The sequence below is a fragment of the Bombina bombina genome, chromosome 8 (assembly GCF_027579735.1).
Source record: "Bombina bombina isolate aBomBom1 chromosome 8, aBomBom1.pri, whole genome shotgun sequence".
Classification (NCBI taxonomy): domain Eukaryota; kingdom Metazoa; phylum Chordata; class Amphibia; order Anura; family Bombinatoridae; genus Bombina; species Bombina bombina.
Window position 1 is genome coordinate 298787070 of NC_069506.1, and position 10831 is coordinate 298797900.

General features: G+C 48.9%; 1 protein-coding gene across 1 annotated transcript in view; it reads left to right on the forward strand.

The window, feature by feature from the left end:
- Window positions 1-6705: 6705 nt before the first annotated feature.
- CTNNBIP1 (catenin beta interacting protein 1) overlaps window positions 6706-10831 on the forward strand; it is a 142782-nt gene continuing 138656 nt past the window's right edge. Inside the window, exon 1 of the mRNA XM_053691495.1 lies at window positions 6706-6848. The gene's annotated coding sequence lies outside the window, so the exon portion shown is untranslated. The remainder of the gene's footprint in view (window positions 6849-10831) is intronic.

Here is a 10831-nt window from a genome sequence, read left to right on the forward strand (position 1 = left end):
CACACAGTAACACCCCTAGGCACACTATACTGAGCTGCTACTGTGTCTCTCTGGGGTCTCTGCCCTCTCACACACAGTAACAGTAACACCCCTAGGCACACTATACTGAGCTGCTACTGTGTCTCTCTGGGGTCTCTGCCCTCTCACACACACAGTAACAGTAAACACCCCTAGGCACACTATACTGAGCTGCTACTGTGTCTCTCTGCCCTCTCACACACACAGTAACACCCCTAGGCACACTATACTGAGCTGCTACTGTGTCTCTCTGCCCTCTCACACACACAGTAACAGTAACACCCCTAGGCACACTATACTGAGCTGCTACTGTGTCTCTCTGGGGTCTCTGCCCTCTCACACACACAGTAACACCCCTAGACACAATATACTGAGCTGCTACTGTGTCTTTCTGGGGTCTCTGCCCTCTCACGCACAGTAACAGTAAACACCCCTAGGCACACTATACTGAGCTGCTGCTGTGTCTCTCTGGGGTCTCTGCCCTCTCACACACACAGTAACAGTAAACACCCCTAGGCACACTATACTGAGCTACTGCTGTGTCTCTCTGGGGTCTCTGCCCTCTCACACACAGTAACAGTAACACCCCTAGGCACACTATAATGAGCTGCTACTGTGTCTCTCTGGGGTCTCTGCCCTCTCACACACACAGTAACAGTAAACACCCCTAGGCACACTATACTGAGCTGCTACTGTGTCTCTCTGGGGTATCTGCCCTCTCACACACACAGTAACAGTAAACACCCCTAGGCACACTATACTGAGCTGCTACTGTGTCTCTCTGGGGTCTCTGCCCTCTCACACACACAGTAACACCCCTAGGCACACTATACTGAGCTGCTGCTGTGTCTCTCTGGGGTCTCTGCCCTCTCACACACACAGTAACAGTAACACCCCTAGACACACAGTACTGAGCTGCTGCTTTGTCTCTCTGCCCTCTCACACAGACAGTAACAGTAAACACCCCTAGGCACACTATACTGAGCTACTGCTGTGTGTCTCTGGGGTCTCTGCCCTCTCACACACAGTAACACCCCTAGGCACACTATACTGAGCTGCTACTGTGTCTCTCTGGGGTCTCTGCCCTCTCACACACAGTAACAGTAACACCCCTAGGCACACTATACTGAGCTGCTACTGTGTCTCTCTGGGGTCTCTGCCCTCTCACACACACAGTAACAGTAAACACCCCTAGGCACACTAAACTGAGCTGCTACTGTGTCTCTCTGGGGTCTCTGCTCTCTCTCACACACAGTAACAGTAAACACCCCTAGGCACACTATACTGAGCTGCTGCTGTGTCTCTCTGGGGTCTCTGCCCTCTCACACACACAGTAACAGTAACACCCCTAGACACACAGTACTGAGCTGCTGCTTTGTCTCTCTGCCCTCTCACACAGACAGTAACAGTAAACACCCCTAGGCACACTATACTGAGCTACTGCTGTGTGTCTCTGGGGTCTCTGCCCTCTCACACACAGTAACACCCCTAGGCACACTATACTGAGCTGCTACTGTGTCTCTCTGGGGTCTCTGCCCTCTCACACACAGTAACAGTAACACCCCTAGGCACACTATACTGAGCTGCTACTGTGTCTCTCTGGGGTCTCTGCCCTCTCACACACACAGTAACAGTAAACACCCCTAGGCACACTATACTGAGCTGCTGCTGTGTCTCTCTGGGGTCTCTGCCCTCTCACACACACAGTAACAGTAACACCCCTAGACACACAGTACTGAGCTGCTGCTTTGTCTCTCTGCCCTCTCACACAGACAGTAACAGTAAACACCCCTAGGCACACTATACTGAGCTACTGCTGTGTGTCTCTGGGGTCTCTGCCCTCTCACACACAGTAACACCCCTAGGCACACTATACTGAGCTGCTACTGTGTCTCTCTGGGGTCTCTGCCCTCTCACACACAGTAACAGTAACACCCCTAGGCACACTATACTGAGCTGCTACTGTGTCTCTCTGGGGTCTCTGCCCTCTCACACACACAGTAACAGTAAACACCCCTAGGCACACTATACTGAGCTGCTACTGTGTCTTTCTGGGGTCTCTGCCCTCTCACGCACAGTAACAGTAAACACCCCTAGGCACACTATACTGAGCTGCTGCTGTGTCTCTCTGGGGTCTCTGCCCTCTCACACACACAGTAACAGTAAACACCCCTAGGCACACTATACTGAGCTACTGCTGTGTCTCTCTGGGGTCTCTGCCCTCTCACACACAGTAACAGTAACACCCCTAGGCACACTATAATGAGCTGCTACTGTGTCTCTCTGGGGTCTCTGCCCTCTCACACACACAGTAACAGTAAACACCCCTAGGCACACTATACTGAGCTGCTACTGTGTCTCTCTGGGGTATCTGCCCTCTCACACACACAGTAACAGTAAACACCCCTAGGCACACTATACTGAGCTGCTACTGTGTCTCTCTGGGGTCTCTGCCCTCTCACACACACAGTAACACCCCTAGGCACACTATACTGAGCTGCTGCTGTGTCTCTCTGGGGTCTCTGCCCTCTCACACACACAGTAACAGTAACACCCCTAGACACACAGTACTGAGCTGCTGCTTTGTCTCTCTGCCCTCTCACACAGACAGTAACAGTAAACACCCCTAGGCACACTATACTGAGCTACTGCTGTGTGTCTCTGGGGTCTCTGCCCTCTCACACACAGTAACACCCCTAGGCACACTATACTGAGCTGCTACTGTGTCTCTCTGGGGTCTCTGCCCTCTCACACACAGTAACAGTAACACCCCTAGGCACACTATACTGAGCTGCTACTGTGTCTCTCTGGGGTCTCTGCCCTCTCACACACACAGTAACAGTAAACACCCCTAGGCACACTATACTGAGCTGCTACTGTGTCTCTCTGGGGTCTCTGCTCTCTCTCACACACAGTAACAGTAAACACCCCTAGGCACACTATACTGAGCTGCTACTGTGTCTCTCTGGGGTCTCTGCCCTCTCTCACACAGTAACAGTAAACACCCCTAGGCACACTATACTGAGCTGCTACTGTGTCTCTCTGGGGTCTCTGCCCTCTCACACACACACAGTAACACCCCTAGGCACACTATACTGAGCTGCTACTGTGTCTCTCTGGGGTCTCTGCCCTCTCACACACACAGTAACAGTAACACCCCTGGGCACACTATACTGAGCTGCTACTGTGTCTCTCTGGGGTCTCTGCCGTCTCACACAAAGTAACACCACTGGGCACACAGTACTGAGCTGCTGCTGTGTCTCTCTGGGGTCTCTGCCCTCTCACACACACAGTAACAGTAACACCCCTAGGCACACTATACTGAGCTGCTACTGTGTCTCTCTGGGGTCTCTGCCCTCTCACACACACAGTAACACCCCTAGGCACACAGTACTGAGCTGCTACTGTGTCTCTCTGCCCTCTCACACAGTAACACCCCTAGGCACACTATACTGAGATGCTGCTGTATCTCTCTGGGGTCCCTGCCCTCTCACACACACACAGTAACAGTAAACACCCCTAGGCACACTATACTGAGCTGCTACTGTGTCTCTCTGGGGTCCCTGCCCTCTCACACACAGTAACACCCCTAGGCACACTATACTGAGCTGCTGCTGTGTTTCTCTGGGGTCTCTGACCTCTCTCACACACAGTAACACCCCTAGGCACACTATACTGAGCTGCTACTGTGTCTCTCTGGGGTCTCTGCCCTCTCACACACACAGTAACAGTAACACCCCTAGGCACACTATACTGAGCTGCTGCTGTGTCTCTCTGGGGTCTCTGCCCTCTCACACACACAGTAACAGTAACACCCCTAGGCACACTATACTGAGCTGCTACTGTGTCTCTCTGGGGTCTCTGCCCTCTCACACACACAGTAACAGTAACACCCCTGGGCACACTATACTGAGCTGCTACTGTGTCTCTCTGGGGTCTCTGCCCTCTCACACACAGTAACAGTAACACCCCAAGGCACACTATACTGAGCTGCTGCTGTGTCTCTCTGGGGTCTCTGCCCTCTCACACACACAGTAACACCCCTAGGCACACTATACTGAGCTGCTGCTGTGTCTCTCTGGGGTCTCTGCCCTCTCACACACAGTAACACCCCTAGGCACACTATACTGAGCTGCTACTGTGTCTCTCTGGGGTCTCTGCCCTCTCACACACAGTAACAGTAACACCCCTAGGCACACTATACTGAGCTGCTACTGTGTCTCTCTGGGGTCTCTGCCCTCTCACACACACAGTAACAGTAAACACCGCTAGGCACACTATACTGAGCTGCTACTGTGTCTCTCTGGGGTCTCTGCCCTCTCACACACACAGTAACACCCCTAGGCACACTATACTGAGCTGCTACTGTGTCTCTCTGCCCTCTCACACACACAGTAACAGTAACACCCCTAGGCACACTATACTGAGCTGCTACTGTGTCTCTCTGGGGTCTCTGCCCTCTCACACACACAGTAACACCCCTAGACACAATATACTGAGCTGCTACTGTGTCTTTCTGGGGTCTCTGCCCTCTCACGCACAGTAACAGTAAACACCCCTAGGCACACTATACTGAGCTGCTGCTGTGTCTCTCTGGGGTCTCTGCCCTCTCACACACACAGTAACAGTAAACACCCCTAGGCACACTATACTGAGCTACTGCTGTGTCTCTCTGGGGTCTCTGCCCTCTCACACACAGTAACAGTAACACCCCTAGGCACACTATAATGAGCTGCTACTGTGTCTCTCTGGGGTCTCTGCCCTCTCACACACACAGTAACAGTAAACACCCCTAGGCACACTATACTGAGCTGCTACTGTGTCTCTCTGGGGTCTCTGCCCTCTCACACACACAGTAACAGTAAACACCCCTAGGCACACTATACTGAGCTGCTACTGTGTCTCTCTGGGGTCTCTGCCCTCTCACACACACAGTAACACCCCTAGGCACACTATACTGAGCTGCTGCTGTGTCTCTCTGGGGTCTCTGCCCTCTCACACACACAGTAACAGAAACACCCCTAGACACACAGTACTGAGCTGCTGCTTTGTCTCTCTGCCCTCTCACACAGACAGTAACAGTAAACACCCCTAGGCACACTATACTGAGCTACTGCTGTGTGTCTCTGGGGTCTCTGCCCTCTCACACACAGTAACACCCCTAGGCACACTATACTGAGCTGCTACTGTGTCTCTCTGGGGTCTCTGCCCTCTCACACACAGTAACAGTAACACCCCTAGGCACACTATACTGAGCTGCTACAGTGTCTCTCTGGGGTCTCTGCCCTCTCACACACACAGTAACAGTAAACACCCCTAGGCACACTATACTGAGCTGCTACTGTGTCTCTCTGGGGTCTCTGCTCTCTCTCACACACAGTAACAGTAAACACCCCTAGGCACACTATACTGAGCTGCTACTGTGTCTCTCTGGGGTCTCTGCCCTCTCTCACACAGTAACAGTAAACACCCCTAGGCACACTATACTGAGCTGCTACTGTGTCTCTCTGGGGTCTCTGCCCTCTCACACACACAGTAACACCCCTAGGCACACTATACTGAGCTGCTACTGTGTCTCTCTGGGGTCTCTGCCCTCTCACACACACACAGTAACAGTAACACCCCTGGGCACACTATACTGAGCTGCTACTGTGTCTCTCTGGGGTCTCTGCCGTCTCACACAAAGTAACACCACTGGGCACACAGTACTGAGCTGCTGCTGTGTCTCTCTGGGGTCTCTGCCCTCTCACACACACAGTAACAGTAACACCCCTAGGCACACTATACTGAGCTGCTACTGTGTCTCTCTGGGGTCTCTGCCCTCTCACACACACAGTAACACCCCTAGGCACACAGTACTGAGCTGCTACTGTGTCTCTCTGCCCTCTCACACAGTAACACCCCTAGGCACACTATACTGAGATGCTGCTGTATCTCTCTGGGGTCCCTGCCCTCTCACACACACACAGTAACAGTAAACACCCCTAGGCACACTATACTGAGCTGCTACTGTGTCTCTCTGGGGTCCCTGCCCTCTCACACACAGTAACACCCCTAGGCACACTATACTGAGCTGCTGCTGTGTCTCTCTGGGGTCTCTGACCTCTCTCACACACAGTAACACCCCTAGGCACACTATACTGAGCTGCTACTGTGTCTCTCTGGGCCCTGGGTCTCTGCCCTCTCACATGCACAGTAACAGTAAACACCCCTAGGCACACTATACTGAGCTGCCACTGTGTCTCTCTGGGGTCCCTGCCCTCTCACACACAGTAACACCCCTAGGCACACTATACTGAGCTGCTGCTGTGTCTCTCTGGGGTCCCTGCCCTCTCACATACATAGTAACAGTAACACCCCTAGGCACACTATACTGAGCTGCTGCTGTGTCTCTCCGGGGTCACTGCCCTCTCACAAAGGAACACCACTGGGCACACAGTACTGAGCTGCTGCTGTGTCTCTCCGGGGTCCCTGCCCTCTCACAAAGGAACACCACTGGGCACACAGTACTGAGCTGCTACTGTGTCTCTCTGGGGTCCCTGCCCTCTCACACATAGTAACACCCCTGGGCACTATATTGAGCTGCTGCTGTGTCTCTCTGGGGTCCCTGCCCTCTCTCACACACAGAGCCCTCTCTCTCCGGGTCACACAGTGTGTGCCGGCTCCTCCCTTAGCTCAGGCACCGCCTCCTGTTACCTCCTTCCCGGCCGGTGACTCCCAAACAGTGGCGGAAAGCGGCCGCCTCAACCTGAGCACCGCGTACAGGCCGGAGACACCGGATAGCGGGAAAGGAGCCGGGCGGCCCTGGAAGCTGAGCTGCGGCGTGTCAGGTGAGTGCTAGAGGTGGGCGTCAGGGCCTAGTCTAGAGCCGCTACTGCTCTCTTTGTTTGAGTCTTCATCTGGGCGGCAGAAAGGGAGTGTGGCCGGCTTAAAGCGGATCGTCCGGTGTCCTCCGGTAACTGCCCTCAAACCCTAATGTACTGCACCCATACCTCATATATTGCTCTCATGTACTGCCCATATTATACATACCCTCATATATTGCTCTCATGTACTGCCCTCATACCCTAATGTACTGCCCTCATATATTGCTCTCATATACTGTCCTCATATATTTCTCTCATGTACTGTACTCATATATTGCTCTCATATACTGTCCTCATATATTGCTCTCATATACTGTCCTCATATATTGCTCTCATATACTGTCCTCATATATTTCTCTCATGTACTGTACTCATATATTTCTCTCATGTACTGTACTCATATATTGCTCTCATATACTGTCCTCATATATTGCTCTCATGTACTGTACTCATATATTGCTCTCATATACTGTCCTCATATATTGCTCTCATATACTGTCCTCATATATTTCTCTCATGTACTGTACTCATATATTTCTCTCATGTACTGTACTCATATATTGCTCTCATGTACTGTACTCATATATTGCTCTCATATACTGTTCTCATATATTGCTCTCATATACTGTCCTCATATATCGCTCTCATGTACTGTACTCATATTGCTCTCATATACTGTCCTCATATATTGCTCTCATATACTGTCCTCATATATTTCTCTCTTGTACTGTACTCATATATTTCTCTCATGTACTGTACTCATATATTGCTCTCATATACTGTCCTCATATATTGCTCTCATATACTGTCCTCATATATTGCTCTCATATACTGTCCTCATATATTGCTCTCATGTACTGCCCCCATACCCTAATGTACTGCCCTCATATATTGCTCTCCTGTACTGCCCTCATATATTGCTCTCCTGTACTGCCCTCATATATTGCTCTCCTGTACTGCCCTCATATATTGCTCTCCTGTACTGTCCTCATATATTGCTCTCATATACTGTCCTCATATATTGCTCTCATATACTGTTCTCATATACTGTTCTCATATACTGTTCTCATATACTGTTCTCATATACTGTTCTCATATACTGTTCTCATATACTGTACTCATATACTGTACTCATATACTGTTCTCATATACTGTCCTCATATATTGCTCTCATATACTGTCCTCATATATTGCTCTCATATACTGTCCTCATATATTGCTCTCATATACTGTCCTCATATATTGCTCTCATACTGTACTCATATATCGCTCTCATATACTGTACTCATATATCGCTCTCATATACTGTACTCATATATCGCTCTCATATACTGTACTCATATATCGCTCTCATATACTGTACTCATATATCGCTCTCATATACTGTACTCATATATCGCTCTCATACCGTTCTCATATATTGCTCTCATACCGTTCTCATATATTGCTCTCATACCGTTCTCATATATTGCTCTCATATACTGTTCTCATATATTGCTCTCATATACTGTACTCCTATATTGCTCTCATACTGTTCTCATATATTGCTCTCATACTGTTCTGATATATTGCTCTCATATACTGTACTCATATATTGCTCTCATACTGTTCTCATATATTGCTCTCATACTGTTCTCATATATTGCTCTCATACTGTTCTCATATATTGCTCTCATATACTGTACTCATATATTGATCTCATATACTGTACTCATATATTGCTCTCATGTACTGCCCCCATACCCTAATGTACTGTCCTCATATATTGCTCTCCTATACTGTCCTCATATATTGCTCTCCTATACTGTCCTCATATATTGCTCTCCTATACTGTCCTCATATATTGCTCTCATATATTGCTTTCATATATTGCTCTCATGTACTGCCCTCATATATTGCTCTCATGTACTGCCCTCATATATTGCTCTCATGTACTGCCCTCATACCTCATATAGTGCTCTTATCCTGATGTACTGCCCTCATATATTGCTCTCATTTACTGCCCACATACCGTTATATAGTGCTCTTACATACTCTCTTGTTCTGCTCTCATACCCTCGTGTTAAGCTCTCTTGTACTGCCCTCATACCCTTGTGTTAAGCTCTCTTGTACTGCCCTTATACCCCTGTGTATAGCTCTCTTGTACTGCTCTCATACCCTCATGTATAGCTCTCTTGTACTGCTCTTATACCCCTGTGTATAGCTTTCTTGTACTACCCTCATGTATAGCTTTCTTGTACTGCCCTCATGTATATCTCTCTTGTAATGCCCTCATGTATATCTCTCTTGTAATGCCCTCATGTATATCTCTCTTGTAATGCCCTCATGTATATCTCTCTTGTAATGCCCTCATGTATATCTCTCTTGTAATGCCCTCATGTATATCTCTCTTGTAATGCCCTCATGTATATCTCTCTTGTAATGCCCTCATGTATATCTCTCTTGTAATGCCCTCATGTATATCTCTCTTGTAATGCCCTCATGTATATCTCTCTTGTAATGCCCTCATGTATAGCTCTCTTGTAATGCCCTCATGTATAGCTCTCTTGTAATGCCCTCATGTATAGCTCTCTTGTAATGCCCTCGTGTATAGCTCTCTTGTACTGCCCTCGTGTATAGCTCTCTTGTACTGCCCTCGTGTATAGCTCTCTTGTACTGCCCTCATACCCTCGTGTATAGCTCTCTTGTACTGCCCTCATACCCTCGTGTATAGCTCTCTTGTACTGCCCACTGTACTCATTCTTTTATGTACTGTCCTCATATATTACTCTTGTACTGCCCACATACCTTATATGTTTCTCTCATGTATTGCTCTTAAGTACAACCCTCATGTACTGCCCTCATACCCTTATATATTTCTCTCATGTATTGCTCTGATGTACCGCCTTCATACCCTCGTATAGGGCTCTCATGTGCTGCCCACATACCCTTGTATAGGGCTCTCATGTGCTGCCCACATACCCTTGTATAGGGCTCTCATGTGCTGCCCACATACCCTTGTATAGGGCTCTCATGTGCTGCCCACATACCCTTGTATAGGGCTCTCATGTGCTGCCCACATACCCTCGTATAGTGCTCTCATGTGCTGCCCACATACCCTTGTATAGGGCTCTCATGTGCTGCCCACATACCCTTGTATAGGGCTCTCATGTGCTGCCCACATACCCTTGTATAGGGCTTTCATGTGCTGCCCACATACCCTTGTATAGGGCTCTCATGTGCTGCCCACATACCCTTGTATAGGGCTCTCATGTGCTGCCCACATACCCTTGTATAGGGCTCTCATGTGCTGCCCACATACCCTTGTATAGGGCTCTCATGTGCTGCCCACATACCCTTGTATAGGGCTCTCATGTGCTGCCCACATACCCTTGTATAGGGCTCTCATGTGCTGCCCACATACCCTCGTATAGGGCTCTCGTGCTGCGCTTAGAGACCACCTGTACTCCCTCATATATTGTTTTCATATACTGCCCGCATACTCATATATTGATGTAATTTAGTGCCACATACCCTGAGGTGCCCGGTTCCTTCATGTACTTCCCCACATACTACTGTAGGTACATTCATATGCTGCCTACATACCCTGAGGTGCCTAGTGCCTGTATATACTGCCCCATATACCCTGAGGTCCCTCCTTCCTTTAGGAATTGCCCCATATACCTTGTGGTGCCTGATGTCTTAAAGTGATAGGAAAGTGCATGATTCAGATATACCATGTAATTTTAAGGCACTTTTAAATTCACTTCTATTTTCAAATGTGCTTCTCTTGGTATCCCTTGTTGAAAAAATATTGCACATATCCTACACTAGTGGGTGCTAGCTGCTGATTGGTACCTGGAGACATTTGTTTCTTGTGATTGGCTGACTAGATGTGTTTATTTAGCTGCCAGTAGTGCAATGTTGTTCATTCAGCAAACGATTACAAGAGAATGAAGCAAATTTTT